A 16,839-nucleotide genomic window follows, 5' to 3' on the forward strand; every position below is an offset into this window, starting at 1 on the left:
AGGAGGACGCCAAAGTGGAGAATGTGGGCATCGATCCCACTACCTCTCGCATGCAAAGCGAGCGCTCTACCATTTGAGCTAATTCCCCCACACAGTCAGGTGCTTTGCTCACGCTTGCTGCCCAGGATCTCCTCAGCACCTGTCTCCAAGACGATCCTGGGCCAGCAGAGCAATTCTGCATAGGGTCGGCCTGTGGCCTGAGCACAGCCATATTCGCTCCAATCAGCATGTATGAACAGCAGCAGATTACAGAACCAGCAGGATGCTAAACCACAGTGGCAATGAAAGAAACAGTGAAGAGCCGAGCTTGAAGATTCCAAGCAAGTCGAGCAGAAACTAGCAGTCGCCACAAGTGTGAGGGAGCAGCCGAGAGCCCTGTCTCAGTGATAGAAGTCTTCTTTTGCTTTCAGCTCAGTGCTCCGTGATTGGACGCATTGCTGCTCAAAGGTGCCCCCTGCTGCTCTTCAGGTGCAACTGCAGAAGACTCACCGCCGTGTACGGGCTGTTTTCAGACGGGGAAAGATGGCTCCTGTGCCATGACGGCAACATGTTATGCTGTAATCTAGGTAGCAAGTTAAGAATTCTGCTTTCAGCTAAGCGTTGCTTACCACACGCTTGTTCGAAAACCACACACGCACACACACGCACCGTTTATTCGCCATTCGAGCATTGACCTAAGGATGACTTTGATACGTTCTCCTCTCCAATCCTCCGCTCTATCAACTGAGCAATCGAGGCGAAGCATTGAAGCCCACAGTCTTTGCTGTTTGTTGGCCATGCACCTTCAGACGTCAAGGGCTTCACCTGCCTCTTCATGCCACACACTGGCGCACTGCGAGCCACCTGCTTTCTCTGCCGGTTGGGCCTGTGATGTCACGGCAAACGTGACTGGATACGGATCGGAGGCTGACGTCTCGTACTCATGTCTAGCTCGAAGGTTTCTGCAAACAATGCATTGTGGCCTGATGTACCTTGTTCTCTGGCCTAATTGGTTATGCTATCTGCCAAGCGTCACAGCATGCCTTCTTAGCGCATTCGGCAGCGTGTCACTCTCATCATCCGAAGGTCTTGAGTTGAATCCGTACAGAGGCCAGAGTGTTTTGCACCTTCTTTGCATGCACTCACCTCACATTTCCATCGCCGCTGCCGGCAAAAATCGAGACATCTTGCTTTGCTGCCGCACCCCATTCATTTGGCCTCTCTGTGTGGCAGCACATGGCAGCACTCTGGACATTTGTGAACTGTGGGCTCAGCGACACAACTGCTCTGCCTGATGCTTTGTCCCCAGGTAAAATGCAAACCGGAGAAGGTGGCCATCCGTCTCACTGCCACACACATGCAAAGTGAGCGTTCTGCTATTTGATCTAATTCCCCCACGCAGGCTTGAGCCCAGCCGACGAGGGTTTTGCAGTGTGCCTTCTTAGCGCAGTAGGCAGTGTGTCAGTCTCATAATCTGAAGGTCCTGAGTTCAATCCTCAGAGAGGGCAATGTGCTTGGTGTCTTCTTTTCTTGCATTCAGATCAGATTTACAACTCTGCCGCTGGCAACATCAAGACAACTTGCTTTCCGCTGCGCTCACAAAACTTTTGGCCTCGCTCTGTAGCAGCACATGGAGGTTCTGCAGATTTGTGAACTGTGGGCTCAACAAAGAAACTGCCGCCTCTCAAGCCTTTGCCCTAGGAGGACGCCAAAGTGGAGAATGTGGGCATCGATCCCACTACCTCTCGCATGCAAAGCGAGCGCTCTACCATTTGAGCTAATTCCCCCACACAGTCAGGTGCTTGGCTCACGCTTGCTGCCCAGGATCTCCTCAGCACTTGTCTCCAAGACGATCCTGGGCCAGCAGAGCAATTCTGCATAGGGTCGGCCTGTGGCCTGAGCACAGCCATATTCGCTCCAATCAGCATGTATGAACAGCAGCAGATTACAGAACCAGCAGGATGCTAAACCACAGTGGCAATGAAAGAAACAGTGAAGAGCCGAGCTTGAAGATTCCAAGCAAGTCGAGCAGAAACTAGCAGTCGCCACAAGTGTGAGGGAGCAGCCGAGAGCCCTGTCTCAGTGATAGAAGTCTTCTTTTGCTTTCAGCTCAGTGCTCCGTGATTGGACGCATTGCTGCTCAAAGGTGCCCCCTGCTGCTCTTCAGGTGCAACTGCAGAAGACTCACCGCCGTGTACGGGCTGTTTTCAGACGGGGAAAGATGGCTCATGTGCCATGACGGCAACATGTTATGCTGTAATCTAGGTAGCAAGTTAAGAATTCTGCTTTCAGCTAAGCGTTGCTTACCACACGTTTGTTCGAAAACCACACACGCACACACACGCACCGTTTATTCGCCATTCGAGCAGTGACCTAAGGATGACTTTGATATGTTCTCCTCTCCAGTCCTCCGCTCTATCAACTGAGCAATCGAGGCGAAGCATTGAAGCCCACAGTCTTTGCTGTTTGTTGGCCATGCACCTTTAGACGTCGAGGGCTTCACCTGCCTCTTCATGCCACACACTCGGGCACTGCGAGCCACCTGCTTTCTCTGCTGGTTGGGCCTGTGGTGTCACGGCATACGTGACTGACTACGGATCGGAGGCTGACGTCTCGTACTCATGTCTAGCTCGAGGGTTTCTGCAAGCATTGCATTGTGGCCTGATGTACCTTGTTCTCTGGCCTAATTGGTTCTGCTATCTGCCAAGCGTCACAGCATGCCTTCTTAGCGCATTCGGCAACGTGTCACTCTCATCATCCGAAGGTCTTGAGTTGAATCCGCACACAGGCCAGAGAGCTTTGCACATTCTTTGCATGCACTCACCTCACATTTCCATCGCCGCTGCCGGCAAAAATCGAGACATCTTGCTTTGCTGCAGCACCCCATTCATTTGGCCTCTCTGTGTGGCAGCACATGGCAGCACTCTGGACATTTGTGAACTGTGGGCTCAGCGACACAACTGCTCTGCCTGAAGCTTTGTCCCCAGGTAAAATGCAAACTGGACAAGGTGGCCATCCATCTCACTGCCACACACATGCAAAGTGAGCGTTCTGCTATTTGATCTAATTCCCCCACGCAGGCTGGAGCCCAGCTGACGAGGGCCTTGCAGTGTTCCATCTTAGTGCAGTAGGCAGTGTGTCAGACTCATAATCTGAAGGTCCTGAGTTCAATCCTCAGAGAGGGCTTGGTGCATTCTTTTCTTGCATTCAGATCAGATTTCCAACTCTGCTGCTGGCAAAAATCAAGACACCTTGCTTGCCGCAGCGCTCGCAAAACATTTGGCCTCGCTCTGCAGCAGCACATGGAGGTTCTGCAGATTTGTGAACTGTGGGCTCAACAAAAAAACTGCTGCGTCTCAAGCCTTTCCCTGAGGGGAACACCAAAGTGGAGAATGTGGGCATCGATCCCACTACCTCTCGCATGCTAAGCGAGCGCTCTACCATTTGAGCTAATTCCCCCACACTGTCGGGTGCTTTGCTCACACTTGCTGCCCAGGATCTTATCAGCACCTGTCTCCAAGACGATCCTGGGCCAGCAGAGCAATTCTGCATAGGGTCGGCCTGCGGCCTGAGCACAGCCATACTTCGCTCCAATCAGCATGTACGAACAGCAGCAGCTTACAGCACCAGCAAGATGCTAAACCACAGTGGCAATGAAAGAAACAGTGAAGAGCCCGAGCTTGAAGATTCCAAGCAAGTCGAGCAGAAACTAGCAGTCGCCACAAGTGTGAGGGAGCAGCCGAGAGCCCTGTCTCAGTGATAGAAGTCTTCTTTTGCTTTCAGCTCAGTGCTCCGTGATTGGACGCATTGCTGCTCAAAGGTGCACCCTGCTGCTCATCAGGTGCAACTGCAGAAGTCTCACCGCCGTGTACGGGCTGTTTTCAGACGGGGAAAGATGGCTCCTGGGCCATGAAGGCAACATGGTAAGCTGTAATCTAGGTAGCAAGTTAAGAATTCTGCTTTCAGCTAAGCGTTGCTTACCACACGCTTGTTCGAAAACCACACACGCACACACACGCACCGTTTATTCGCCATTCGAGCATTGACCTAAGGATGACTTTGATACGTTCTCCTCTCCAATCCTCCGCTCTATCAACTGAGCAATCGAGGCGAAGCATTGAAGCCCACAGTCTTTGCTGTTTGTTGGCCATGCACCTTCAGACGTCAAGGGCTTCACCTGCCTCTTCATGCCACACACTGGCGCACTGCGAGCCACCTGCTTTCTCTGCCGGTTGGGCCTGTGGTGTCACGGCAAACGTGACTGGCTACGGATCGGAGGCTGACGTCTCGTACTCATGTCTAGCTCGAAGGTTTCTGCAAACAATGCATTGTGGCCTGATGTACCTTGTACTCTTGCCTAATTGGTTATGCTATCTGCCAAGCGTCACAGCATGCCTTCTTAGCGCAGTCGGCAACGTGTCACTCTCATCGTCCGAAGGTCTTGAGTTGAATCCGCACACAGGCCAGAGAGCTTTGCACATTCTTTGCATGCACTCACCTCACATTTCCATCGCCGCTGCCGGCAAAAATCGAGACATCTTGCTTTGCTGCCGCACCCCATTCATTTGGCCTCTCTGTGTGGCAGCACATGGCAGCACTCTGGACATTTGTGAACTGTGGGCTCAGCGACACAACTGCTCTGCCTGATGCTTTGTCCCCAGGTAAAATGCAAACCGGAGAAGGTGGCCATCCGTCTCACTGCCACACACATGCAAAGTGAGCGTTCTGCTATTTGATCTCATTCCCCCACGCAGGCTTGAGCCCAGCCGACGAGGGTTTTGCAGTGTGCCTTCTTAGCGCAGTAGGCAGCGCGTCAGTCTCATAATCTGAAGGTCCTGAGTTCAATCCTCAGAGAGGGCAATGTGCTTGGTGTCTTCTTTTCTTGCATTCAGATCAGATTTACAACTCTGCTGCTGGCAACATCAAGACACCTTGCTTTCCGCTGCGCTCACAAAACTTTTGGCCTCGCTCTGTAGCAGCACATGGAGGTTCTGCAGATTTGTGAACTGTGGGCTCAACAAAGAAACTGCCGCCTCTCAAGCCTTTGCCCTAGGAGGACGCCAAAGTGGAGAATGTGGGCATCGATCCCACTACCTCTCGCATGCAAAGCGAGCGCTCTACCATTTGAGCTAATTCCCCCACACAGTCAGGTGCCTTGCTCACGCTTGCTGCCCAGGATCTCCTCAGCACTTGTCTCCAAGACGATCCTGGGCCAGCAGAGCAATTCTGCATAGGGTCGGCCTGTGGCCTGAGCACAGCCATATTCGCTCCAATCAGCATGTATGAACAGCAGCAGATTACAGAACCAGCAGGATGCTAAACCACAGTGGCAATGAAAGAAACAGTGAAGAGCCGAGCTTGAAGATTCCAAGCAAGTCGAGCAGAAACTAGCAGTCGCCACAAGTGTGAGGGAGCAGCCGAGAGCCCTGTCTCAGTGATAGAAGTCTTCTTTTGCTTTCAGCTCAGTGCTCCGTGATTGGACGCATTGCTGCTCAAAGGTGCCCCCTGCTGCTCTTCAGGTGCAACTGCAGAAGACTCACCGCCGTGTACGGGCTGTTTTCAGACGGGGAAAGATGGCTCTTGTGCCATGACGGCAACATGTTATGCTGTAATCTAGGTAGCAAGTTAAGAATTCTGCTTTCAGCTAAGCGTTGCTTACCACACGTTTGTTCGAAAACCACACACGCACACACACGCACCGTTTATTCGCCATTCGAGCAGTGACCTAAGGATGACTTTGATATGTTCTCCTCTCCAGTCCTCCGCTCTATCAACTGAGCAATCGAGGCGAAGCATTGAAGCCCACAGTCTTTGCTGTTTGTTGGCCATGCACCTTTAGACGTCGAGGGCTTCACCTGCCTCTTCATGCCACACACTCGGGCACTGCGAGCCACCTGCTTTCTCTGCTGGTTGGGCCTGTGGTGTCACGGCATACGTGACTGACTACGGATCGGAGGCTGACGTCTCGTACTCATGTCTAGCTCGAGGGTTTCTGCAAGCATTGCATTGTGGCCTGATGTACCTTGTTCTCTGGCCTAATTGGTTCTGCTATCTGCCAAGCGTCACAGCATGCCTTCTTAGCGCATTCGGCAGCGTGTCACTCTCATCATCCGAAGGTCTTGAGTTGAATCCGTACAGAGGCCAGAGTGTTTTGCAACTTCTTTGCATGCATTCACCTCACATTTCCATCGCCGCTGCCGGCAAAAATCGAGACATCTTGCTTTGCTGCAGCACCCCATTCATTTGGCCTCTCTGTGTGGCAGCACATGGCAGCACTCTGGACATTTGTGAACTGTGGGCTCAGCGACACAACTGCTCTGTCTGAAGCTTTGTCCCCAGGTAAAATGCAAACTGGACAAGGTGGCCATCCATCTCACTGCCACACACATGCAAAGTGAGCGTTCTGCTATTTGATCTAATTCCCCCACGCAGGCTGGAGCCCAGCTGACGAGGGCCTTGCAGTGTTCCATCTTAGTGCAGTAGGCAGTGTGTCAGTCTCATAATCTGAAGGACCTGAGTTCAATCCTCAGAGAGGGCTCGGTGCATTCTTTTCTTGCATTCAGATCAGATTTCCAACTCTGCTGCTGGCAAAAATCAAGACACCTTGCTTTCCGCTGCGCTCGCAAAACATTTGGCCTCGCTCTGCAGCAGCACATGGAGGTTCTGCAGATTTGTGAACTGTGGGCTCAACAAAGAAACTGCTGCCTCTCAAGCCTTTGCCCTAGGAGGACGCCAAAGTGGAGAATGTGGGCATCGATCCCACTATCTCTCGCATGCAAAGCGAGCGCTCTACCATTTGAGCTAATTCCCCCACACAGTCAGGTGCTTTGCTCACACTTGCTGCCCAGGATCTTATCAGCACCTGTCTCCAAGACGATCCTGGGCCAGCAGAGCAATTCTGCATAGGGTCGGCCTGTGGCCTGAGCACAGCCATATTCGCTCCAATCAGCATGTACGAACAGCAGCAGCTTACAGCACCAGCAGGATGCTAAACCACAGTGGCAATGAAAGAAACAGTGAAGAGCCCGAGCTTGAAGATTCCAAGCAAGTCGAGCAGAAACTAGCAGTCGCCACAAGTGTGAGGGAGCAGCCGAGAGCCCTGTCTCAGTGATAGAAGTCTTCTTTTGCTTTCAGCTCAGTGCTCCGTGATTGGACGCATTGCTGCTCAAAGGTGCCCCCTGCTGCTCATCAGGTGCAACTGCAGAAGTCTCACCGCCGTGTACGGGCTGTTTTCAGACGGGGAAAGATGGCTCCTGGGCCATGAAGGCAACATGGTAAGCTGTAATCTAGGTAGCAAGTTAAGAATTCTGCTTTCAGCTAAGCGTTGCTTACCACACGTTTGTTCGAAAACCACACACGCACACACACGCACCGTTTATTCGCCATTCGAGCATTGACCTAAGGATGACTTTGATACGTTCTCCTCTCCAATCCTCCGCTCTATCAACTGAGCAATCGAGGCGAAGCATTGAAGCCCACAGTCTTTGCTGTTTGTTGGCCATGCACCTTCAGACGTCAAGGGCTTCACCTGCCTCTTCATGCCACACACTGGCGCACTGCGAGCCACCTGCTTTCTCTGCCGGTTGGGCCTGTGGTGTCACGGCAAACGTGACTGGCTACGGATCGGAGGCTGACGTCTCGTACTCATGTCTAGCTCGAAGGTTTCTGCAAACAATGCATTGTGGCCTGATGTACCTTGTACTCTTGCCTAATTGGTTATGCTATCTGCCAAGCGTCACAGCATGCCTTCTTAGCGCAGTCGGCAACGTGTCACTCTCATCGTCCGAAGGTCTTGAGTTGAATCCGCACACAGGCCAGAGAGCTTTGCACATTCTTTGCATGCACTCACCTCACATTTCCATCGCCGCTGCCGGCAAAAATCGAGACATCTTGCTTTGCTGCCGCACCCCATTCATTTGGCCTCTCTGTGTGGCAGCACATGGCAGCACTCTGGACATTTGTGAACTGTGGGCTCAGCGACACAACTGCTCTGCCTGATGCTTTGTCCCCAGGTAAAATGCAAACCGGAGAAGGTGGCCATCCGTCTCACTGCCACACACATGCAAAGTGAGCGTTCTGCTATTTGATCTCATTCCCCCACGCAGGCTTGAGCCCAGCCGACGAGGGTTTTGCAGTGTGCCTTCTTAGCGCAGTAGGCAGCGCGTCAGTCTCATAATCTGAAGGTCCTGAGTTCAATCCTCAGAGAGGGCAACGTGCTTGGTGTCTTCTTTTCTTGCATTCAGATCAGATTTACAACTCTGCCGCTGGCAACATCAAGACAACTTGCTTTCCGCTGCGCTCACAAAACTTTTGGCCTCGCTCTGTAGCAGCACATGGAGGTTCTGCAGATTTGTGAACTGTGGGCTCAACAAAGAAACTGCCGCCTCTCAAGCCTTTGCCCTAGGAGGACGCCAAAGTGGAGAATGTGGGCATCGATCCCACTACCTCTCGCATGCAAAGCGAGCGCTCTACCATTTGAGCTAATTCCCCCACACAGTCAGGTGCTTTGCTCACGCTTGCTGCCCAGGATCTCCTCAGCACCTGTCTCCAAGACGATCCTGGGCCAGCAGAGCAATTCTGCATAGGGTCGGCCTGTGGCCTGAGCACAGCCATATTCGCTCCAATCAGCATGTATGAACAGCAGCAGATTACAGAACCAGCAGGATGCTAAACCACAGTGGCAATGAAAGAAACAGTGAAGAGCCGAGCTTGAAGATTCCAAGCAAGTCGAGCAGAAACTAGCAGTCGCCACAAGTGTGAGGGAGCAGCCGAGAGCCCTGTCTCAGTGATAGAAGTCTTCTTTTGCTTTCAGCTCAGTGCTCCGTGATTGGACGCATTGCTGCTCAAAGGTGCCCCCTGCTGCTCTTCAGGTGCAACTGCAGAAGACTCACCGCCGTGTACGGGCTGTTTTCAGACGGGGAAAGATGGCTCCTGTGCCATGACGGCAACATGTTATGCTGTAATCTAGGTAGCAAGTTAAGAATTCTGCTTTCAGCTAAGCGTTGCTTACCACACGCTTGTTCGAAAACCACACACGCACACACACGCACCGTTTATTCGCCATTCGAGCATTGACCTAAGGATGACTTTGATACGTTCTCCTCTCCAATCCTCCGCTCTATCAACTGAGCAATCGAGGCGAAGCATTGAAGCCCACAGTCTTTGCTGTTTGTTGGCCATGCACCTTCAGACGTCAAGGGCTTCACCTGCCTCTTCATGCCACACACTGGCGCACTGCGAGCCACCTGCTTTCTCTGCCGGTTGGGCCTGTGATGTCACGGCAAACGTGACTGGATACGGATCGGAGGCTGACGTCTCGTACTCATGTCTAGCTCGAAGGTTTCTGCAAACAATGCATTGTGGCCTGATGTACCTTGTTCTCTGGCCTAATTGGTTATGCTATCTGCCAAGCGTCACAGCATGCCTTCTTAGCGCATTCGGCAGCGTGTCACTCTCATCATCCGAAGGTCTTGAGTTGAATCCGTACAGAGGCCAGAGTGTTTTGCACCTTCTTTGCATGCACTCACCTCACATTTCCATCGCCGCTGCCGGCAAAAATCGAGACATCTTGCTTTGCTGCCGCACCCCATTCATTTGGCCTCTCTGTGTGGCAGCACATGGCAGCACTCTGGACATTTGTGAACTGTGGGCTCAGCGACACAACTGCTCTGCCTGATGCTTTGTCCCCAGGTAAAATGCAAACCGGAGAAGGTGGCCATCCGTCTCACTGCCACACACATGCAAAGTGAGCGTTCTGCTATTTGATCTAATTCCCCCACGCAGGCTTGAGCCCAGCCGACGAGGGTTTTGCAGTGTGCCTTCTTAGCGCAGTAGGCAGCGTGTCAGTCTCATAATCTGAAGGTCCTGAGTTCAATCCTCAGAGAGGGCAACGTGCTTGGTGTCTTCTTTTCTTGCATTCAGATCAGATTTACAACTCTGCCGCTGGCAACATCAAGACAACTTGCTTTCCGCTGCGCTCACAAAACTTTTGGCCTCGCTCTGTAGCAGCACATGGAGGTTCTGCAGATTTGTGAACTGTGGGCTCAACAAAGAAACTGCCGCCTCTCAAGCCTTTGCCCTAGGAGGACGCCAAAGTGGAGAATGTGGGCATCGATCCCACTACCTCTCGCATGCAAAGCGAGCGCTCTACCATTTGAGCTAATTCCCCCACACAGTCAGGTGCTTTGCTCACGCTTGCTGCCCAGGATCTCCTCAGCACCTGTCTCCAAGACGATCCTGGGCCAGCAGAGCAATTCTGCATAGGGTCGGCCTGTGGCCTGAGCACAGCCATATTCGCTCCAATCAGCATGTATGAACAGCAGCAGATTACAGAACCAGCAGGATGCTAAACCACAGTGGCAATGAAAGAAACAGTGAAGAGCCGAGCTTGAAGATTCCAAGCAAGTCGAGCAGAAACTAGCAGTCGCCACAAGTGTGAGGGAGCAGCCGAGAGCCCTGTCTCAGTGATAGAAGTCTTCTTTTGCTTTCAGCTCAGTGCTCCGTGATTGGACGCATTGCTGCTCAAAGGTGCACCCTGCTGCTCTTCAGGTGCAACTGCAGAAGACTCACCGCCGTGTACGGGCTGTTTTCAGACGGGGAAAGATGGCTCCTGTGCCATGACGGCAACATGTTATGCTGTAATCTAGGTAGCAAGTTAAGAATTCTGCTTTCAGCTAAGCGTTGCTTACCACACGCTTGTTCGAAAACCACACACGCACACACACGCACCGTTTATTCGCCATTCGAGCATTGACCTAAGGATGACTTTGATACGTTCTCCTCTCCAATCCTCCGCTCTATCAACTGAGCAATCGAGGCGAAGCATTGAAGCCCACAGTCTTTGCTGTTTGTTGGCCATGCACCTTCAGACGTCAAGGGCTTCACCTGCCTCTTCATGCCACACACTGGCGCACTGCGAGCCACCTGCTTTCTCTGCCGGTTGGGCCTGTGATGTCACGGCAAACGTGACTGGATACGGATCGGAGGCTGACGTCTCGTACTCATGTCTAGCTCGAAGGTTTCTGCAAACAATGCATTGTGGCCTGATGTACCTTGTTCTCTGGCCTAATTGGTTATGCTATCTGCCAAGCGTCACAGCATGCCTTCTTAGCGCATTCGGCAGCGTGTCACTCTCATCATCCGAAGGTCTTGAGTTGAATCCGTACAGAGGCCAGAGTGCTTTGCACCTTCTTTGCATGCACTCACCTCACATTTCCATCGCCGCTGCCGGCAAAAATCGAGACATCTTGCTTTGCTGCCGCACCCCATTCATTTGGCCTCTCTGTGTGGCAGCACATGGCAGCACTCTGGACATTTGTGAACTGTGGCCTCAGCGACACAACTGCTCTGCCTGATGCTTTGTCCCCAGGTAAAATGCAAACCGGAGAAGGTGGCCATCCGTCTCACTGCCACACACATGCAAAGTGAGCGTTCTGCTATTTGATCTAATTCCCCCACGCAGGCTTGAGCCCAGCCGACGAGGGTTTTGCAGTGTGCCTTCTTAGCGCAGTAGGCAGCGCGTCAGTCTCATAATCTGAAGGTCCTGAGTTCAATCCTCAGAGAGGGCAACGTGCTTGGTGTCTTCTTTTCTTGCATTCAGATCAGATTTACAACTCTGCCGCTGGCAACATCAAGACAACTTGCTTTCCGCTGCGCTCACAAAACTTTTGGCCTCGCTCTGTAGCAGCACATGGAGGTTCTGCAGATTTGTGAACTGTGGGCTCAACAAAGAAACTGCCGCCTCTCAAGCCTTTGCCCTAGGAGGACGCCAAAGTGGAGAATGTGGGCATCGATCCCACTACCTCTCGCATGCAAAGCGAGCGCTCTACCATTTGAGCTAATTCCCCCACACAGTCAGGTGCTTTGCTCACGCTTGCTGCCCAGGATCTCCTCAGCACCTGTCTCCAAGACGATCCTGGGCCAGCAGAGCAATTCTGCATAGGGTCGGCCTGTGGCCTGAGCACAGCCATATTCGCTCCAATCAGCATGTATGAACAGCAGCAGATTACAGAACCAGCAGGATGCTAAACCACAGTGGCAATGAAAGAAACAGTGAAGAGCCGAGCTTGAAGATTCCAAGCAAGTCGAGCAGAAACTAGCAGTCGCCACAAGTGTGAGGGAGCAGCCGAGAGCCCTGTCTCAGTGATAGAAGTCTTCTTTTGCTTTCAGCTCAGTGCTCCGTGATTGGACGCATTGCTGCTCAAAGGTGCCCCCTGCTGCTCTTCAGGTGCAACTGCAGAAGACTCACCGCCGTGTACGGGCTGTTTTCAGACGGGGAAAGATGGCTCATGTGCCATGACGGCAACATGTTATGCTGTAATCTAGGTAGCAAGTTAAGAATTCTGCTTTCAGCTAAGCGTTGCTTACCACACGTTTGTTCGAAAACCACACACGCACACACACGCACCGTTTATTCGCCATTCGAGCAGTGACCTAAGGATGACTTTGATATGTTCTCCTCTCCAGTCCTCCGCTCTATCAACTGAGCAATCGAGGCGAAGCATTGAAGCCCACAGTCTTTGCTGTTTGTTGGCCATGCACCTTTAGACGTCGAGGGCTTCACCTGCCTCTTCATGCCACACACTCGGGCACTGCGAGCCACCTGCTTTCTCTGCTGGTTGGGCCTGTGGTGTCACGGCATACGTGACTGACTACGGATCGGAGGCTGACGTCTCGTACTCATGTCTAGCTCGAGGGTTTCTGCAAGCATTGCATTGTGGCCTGATGTACCTTGTTCTCTGGCCTAATTGGTTCTGCTATCTGCCAAGCGTCACAGCATGCCTTCTTAGCGCATTCGGCAACGTGTCACTCTCATCATCCGAAGGTCTTGAGTTGAATCCGCACACAGGCCAGAGAGCTTTGCACATTCTTTGCATGCACTCACCTCACATTTCCATCGCCGCTGCCGGCAAAAATCGAGACATCTTGCTTTGCTGCAGCACCCCATTCGTTTGGCCTCTCTGTGTGGCAGCACATGGCAGCACTCTGGACATTTGTGAACTGTGGGCTCAGCGACACAACTGCTCTGCCTGATGCTTTGTCCCCAGGTAAAATGCAAACCGGAGAAGGTGGCCATCCATCTCACTGCCACACACATGCAAAGTGAGCGTTCTGCTATTTGATCTAATTCCCCCACGCAGGCTTGAGCCCAGCTGACGAGGGTTTTGCAGTGTGCCTTCTTAGCGCAGTAGGCAGCGTGTCAGTCTCATAATCTGAAGGTCCTGAGTTCAATCCTCAGAGAGGGCAATGTGCTTGGTGTCTTCTTTTCTTGCATTCAGATCAGATTTACAACTCTGCTGCTGGCAACATGAAGACACCTTGCTTTCCGCTGCGCTCACAAAACTTTTGGCCTCGCTCTGTAGCAGCACATGGAGGTTCTGCAGATTTGTGAACTGTGGGCTCAACAAAGAAACTGCCGCCTCTCAAGCCTTTGCCCTAGGAGGACGCCAAAGTGGAGAATGTGGGCATCGATCCCACTACCTCTCGCATGCAAAGCGAGCGCTCTACCATTTGAGCTAATTCCCCCACACAGTCAGGTGCTTGGCTCACGCTTGCTGCCCAGGATCTCCTCAGCACTTGTCTCCAAGACGATCCTGGGCCAGCAGAGCAATTCTGCATAGGGTCGGCCTGTGGCCTGAGCACAGCCATATTCGCTCCAATCAGCATGTATGAACAGCAGCAGATTACAGAACCAGCAGGATGCTAAACCACAGTGGCAATGAAAGAAACAGTGAAGAGCCGAGCTTGAAGATTCCAAGCAAGTCGAGCAGAAACTAGCAGTCGCCACAAGTGTGAGGGAGCAGCCGAGAGCCCTGTCTCAGTGATAGAAGTCTTCTTTTGCTTTCAGCTCAGTGCTCCGTGATTGGACGCATTGCTGCTCAAAGGTGCCCCCTGCTGCTCTTCAGGTGCAACTGCAGAAGACTCACCGCCGTGTACGGGCTGTTTTCAGACGGGGAAAGATGGCTCATGTGCCATGACGGCAACATGTTATGCTGTAATCTAGGTAGCAAGTTAAGAATTCTGCTTTCAGCTAAGCGTTGCTTACCACACGTTTGTTCGAAAACCACACACGCACACACACGCACCGTTTATTCGCCATTCGAGCAGTGACCTAAGGATGACTTTGATATGTTCTCCTCTCCAGTCCTCCGCTCTATCAACTGAGCAATCGAGGCGAAGCATTGAAGCCCACAGTCTTTGCTGTTTGTTGGCCATGCACCTTTAGACGTCGAGGGCTTCACCTGCCTCTTCATGCCACACACTCGGGCACTGCGAGCCACCTGCTTTCTCTGCTGGTTGGGCCTGTGGTGTCACGGCATACGTGACTGACTACGGATCGGAGGCTGACGTCTCGTACTCATGTCTAGCTCGAGGGTTTCTGCAAGCATTGCATTGTGGCCTGATGTACCTTGTTCTCTGGCCTAATTGGTTCTGCTATCTGCCAAGCGTCACAGCATGCCTTCTTAGCGCATTCGGCAACGTGTCACTCTCATCATCCGAAGGTCTTGAGTTGAATCCGCACACAGGCCAGAGAGCTTTGCACATTCTTTGCATGCACTCACCTCACATTTCCATCGCCGCTGCCGGCAAAAATCGAGACATCTTGCTTTGCTGCAGCACCCCATTCGTTTGGCCTCTCTGTGTGGCAGCACATGGCAGCACTCTGGACATTTGTGAACTGTGGGCTCAGCGACACAACTGCTCTGCCTGATGCTTTGTCCCCAGGTAAAATGCAAACCGGAGAAGGTGGCCATCCATCTCACTGCCACACACATGCAAAGTGAGCGTTCTGCTATTTGATCTCATTCCCCCACGCAGGCTTGAGCCCAGCTGACGAGGGTTTTGCAGTGTGCCTTCTTAGCGCAGTAGGCAGCGCGTCAGTCTCATAATCTGAAGGTCCTGAGTTCAATCCTCAGAGAGGGCAATGTGCTTGGTGTCTTCTTTTCTTGCATTCAGATCAGATTTACAACTCTGCTGCTGGCAACATCAAGACACCTTGCTTTCCGCTGCGCTCACAAAACTTTTGGCCTCGCTCTGTAGCAGCACATGGAGGTTCTGCAGATTTGTGAACTGTGGGCTCAACAAAGAAACTGCCGCCTCTCAAGCCTTTGCCCTAGGAGGACGTCAAAGTGGAGAATGTGGGCATCGATCCCACTACCTCTCACATGCTAAGCGAGCGCTCTACCATTTGAGCTAATTCCCCCACACAGTCAGGTGCTTTGCTCACGCTTGCTGCCCAGGATCTCCTCAGCACTTGTCTCCAAGACGATCCTGGGCCAGCAGAGCAATTCTGCATAGGGTCGGCCTGTGGCCTGAGCACAGCCATATTCGCTCCAATCAGCATGTATGAACAGCAGCAGATTACAGAACCAGCAGGATGCTAAACCACAGTGGCAATGAAAGAAACAGTGAAGAGCCGAGCTTGAAGATTCCAAGCAAGTCGAGCAGAAACTAGCAGTCGCCACAAGTGTGAGGGAGCAGCCGAGAGCCCTGTCTCAGTGATAGAAGTCTTCTTTTGCTTTCAGCTCAGTGCTCCGTGATTGGACGCATTGCTGCTCAAAGGTGCCCCCTGCTGCTCTTCAGGTGCAACTGCAGAAGACTCACCGCCGTGTACGGGCTGTTTTCAGACGGGGAAAGATGGCTCCTGTGCCATGACGGCAACATGTTATGCTGTAATCTAGGTAGCAAGTTAAGAATTCTGCTTTCAGCTAAGCGTTGCTTACCACACGTTTGTTCGAAAACCACACACGCACACACACGCACCGTTTATTCGCCATTCGAGCAGTGACCTAAGGATGACTTTGATATGTTCTCCTCTCCAGTCCTCCGCTCTATCAACTGAGCAATCGAGGCGAAGCATTGAAGCCCACAGTCTTTGCTGTTTGTTGGCCATGCACCTTTAGACGTCGAGGGCTTCACCTGCCTCTTCATGCCACACACTCGGGCACTGCGAGCCACCTGCTTTCTCTGCTGGTTGGGCCTGTGGTGTCACGGCATACGTGACTGACTACGGATCGGAGGCTGACGTCTCGTACTCATGTCTAGCTCGAGGGTTTCTGCAAGCATTGCATTGTGGCCTGATGTACCTTGTTCTCTGGCCTAATTGGTTCTGCTATCTGCCAAGCGTCACAGCATGCCTTCTTAGCGCATTCGGCAGCGTGTCACTCTCATCGTCCGAAGGTCTTGAGTCGAATCCGTACAGAGGCCAGAGTGTTTTGCACATTCTTTGCATGCACTCACCTCACATTTCCATCGCCGCTGCCGGCAAAAATCGAGACATCTTGCTTTGCTGCAGCACCCCATTCATTTGGTCTCTCTGTGTGGCAGCACATGGCAGCACTCTGGACATTTGTGAACTGTGGGCTCAGCGACACAACTGCTCTGCCTGAAGCTTTGTCCCCAGGTAAAATGCAAACCGGAGAAGGTGGCCATCCATCTCACTGCCACACACATGCAAAGTGAGCGTTCTGCTATTTGATCTAATTCCCCCACGCAGGCTTGAGCCCAGCTGACGAGGGTTTTGCAGTGTGCCTTCTTAGCGCAGTAGGCAGCGCGTCAGTCTCATAATCTGAAAGTCCTGAGTTCAATTCTCAGAGAGGGCAATGTGCTTGGTGTCTTCTTTTCTTGCATTCAGATCAGATTTACAACTCTGCTGCTGGCAACATCAAGACACCTTGCTTTCCGCTGCGCTCACAAAACTTTTGGCCTCGCTCTGTAGCAGCACATGGAGGTTCTGCAGATTTGTGAACTGTGGGCTCAACAAAGAAACTGCCGCCTCTCAAGCCTTTGCCCTAGGAGGACGCCAAAGTGGAGAATGTGGGCATCGATCCCACTACCTCTCACATGCTAAGCGAGCGCTCT

General features: G+C 52.3%; 17 non-coding genes across 17 annotated transcripts; 8 read left to right on the forward strand and 9 right to left on the reverse strand.

The window, feature by feature from the left end:
* Positions 1 to 15: 15 nt before the first annotated feature.
* trnaa-ugc (transfer RNA alanine (anticodon UGC)) lies at positions 16 to 88 on the reverse strand. The gene has a single exon. It is a non-coding gene; the product is annotated as a tRNA-Ala (tRNA).
* A 1,326-nt stretch (positions 89 to 1,414) lies between these two features.
* trnam-cau (transfer RNA methionine (anticodon CAU)) lies at positions 1,415 to 1,487 on the forward strand. Its single transcript has one exon. It is a non-coding gene; the product is annotated as a tRNA-Met (tRNA).
* A 206-nt stretch (positions 1,488 to 1,693) lies between these two features.
* Positions 1,694 to 1,766, reverse strand: trnaa-ugc (transfer RNA alanine (anticodon UGC)). The gene has a single exon. It is a non-coding gene; the product is annotated as a tRNA-Ala (tRNA).
* Positions 1,767 to 3,365: 1,599 nt separating this feature from the next.
* Positions 3,366 to 3,438, reverse strand: trnaa-agc (transfer RNA alanine (anticodon AGC)). Its single transcript has one exon. It is a non-coding gene; the product is annotated as a tRNA-Ala (tRNA).
* Positions 3,439 to 4,766: 1,328 nt separating this feature from the next.
* trnam-cau (transfer RNA methionine (anticodon CAU)) lies at positions 4,767 to 4,839 on the forward strand. Its single transcript has one exon. It is a non-coding gene; the product is annotated as a tRNA-Met (tRNA).
* Positions 4,840 to 5,045: 206 nt separating this feature from the next.
* On the reverse strand, positions 5,046 to 5,118 carry trnaa-ugc (transfer RNA alanine (anticodon UGC)). Its single transcript has one exon. It is a non-coding gene; the product is annotated as a tRNA-Ala (tRNA).
* Positions 5,119 to 6,717: 1,599 nt separating this feature from the next.
* Positions 6,718 to 6,790, reverse strand: trnaa-ugc (transfer RNA alanine (anticodon UGC)). The gene has a single exon. It is a non-coding gene; the product is annotated as a tRNA-Ala (tRNA).
* Positions 6,791 to 8,117: 1,327 nt separating this feature from the next.
* On the forward strand, positions 8,118 to 8,190 carry trnam-cau (transfer RNA methionine (anticodon CAU)). Its single transcript has one exon. It is a non-coding gene; the product is annotated as a tRNA-Met (tRNA).
* A 206-nt stretch (positions 8,191 to 8,396) lies between these two features.
* trnaa-ugc (transfer RNA alanine (anticodon UGC)) lies at positions 8,397 to 8,469 on the reverse strand. Its single transcript has one exon. It is a non-coding gene; the product is annotated as a tRNA-Ala (tRNA).
* A 1,326-nt stretch (positions 8,470 to 9,795) lies between these two features.
* Positions 9,796 to 9,868, forward strand: trnam-cau (transfer RNA methionine (anticodon CAU)). Its single transcript has one exon. It is a non-coding gene; the product is annotated as a tRNA-Met (tRNA).
* A 206-nt stretch (positions 9,869 to 10,074) lies between these two features.
* trnaa-ugc (transfer RNA alanine (anticodon UGC)) lies at positions 10,075 to 10,147 on the reverse strand. Its single transcript has one exon. It is a non-coding gene; the product is annotated as a tRNA-Ala (tRNA).
* Positions 10,148 to 11,473: 1,326 nt separating this feature from the next.
* Positions 11,474 to 11,546, forward strand: trnam-cau (transfer RNA methionine (anticodon CAU)). Its single transcript has one exon. It is a non-coding gene; the product is annotated as a tRNA-Met (tRNA).
* Positions 11,547 to 11,752: 206 nt separating this feature from the next.
* trnaa-ugc (transfer RNA alanine (anticodon UGC)) lies at positions 11,753 to 11,825 on the reverse strand. The gene has a single exon. It is a non-coding gene; the product is annotated as a tRNA-Ala (tRNA).
* Positions 11,826 to 13,151: 1,326 nt separating this feature from the next.
* On the forward strand, positions 13,152 to 13,224 carry trnam-cau (transfer RNA methionine (anticodon CAU)). The gene has a single exon. It is a non-coding gene; the product is annotated as a tRNA-Met (tRNA).
* A 206-nt stretch (positions 13,225 to 13,430) lies between these two features.
* On the reverse strand, positions 13,431 to 13,503 carry trnaa-ugc (transfer RNA alanine (anticodon UGC)). The gene has a single exon. It is a non-coding gene; the product is annotated as a tRNA-Ala (tRNA).
* Positions 13,504 to 14,829: 1,326 nt separating this feature from the next.
* Positions 14,830 to 14,902, forward strand: trnam-cau (transfer RNA methionine (anticodon CAU)). Its single transcript has one exon. It is a non-coding gene; the product is annotated as a tRNA-Met (tRNA).
* Positions 14,903 to 16,507: 1,605 nt separating this feature from the next.
* trnam-cau (transfer RNA methionine (anticodon CAU)) lies at positions 16,508 to 16,580 on the forward strand. Its single transcript has one exon. It is a non-coding gene; the product is annotated as a tRNA-Met (tRNA).
* The last annotated feature ends 259 nt before the right edge of the window (positions 16,581 to 16,839 follow it).

The sequence above is a fragment of the Cetorhinus maximus genome, chromosome 4, assembly GCF_964194155.1.
Source record: "Cetorhinus maximus chromosome 4, sCetMax3.hap1.1, whole genome shotgun sequence".
Taxonomy (NCBI): Eukaryota; Metazoa; Chordata; class Chondrichthyes; order Lamniformes; family Cetorhinidae; genus Cetorhinus; species Cetorhinus maximus.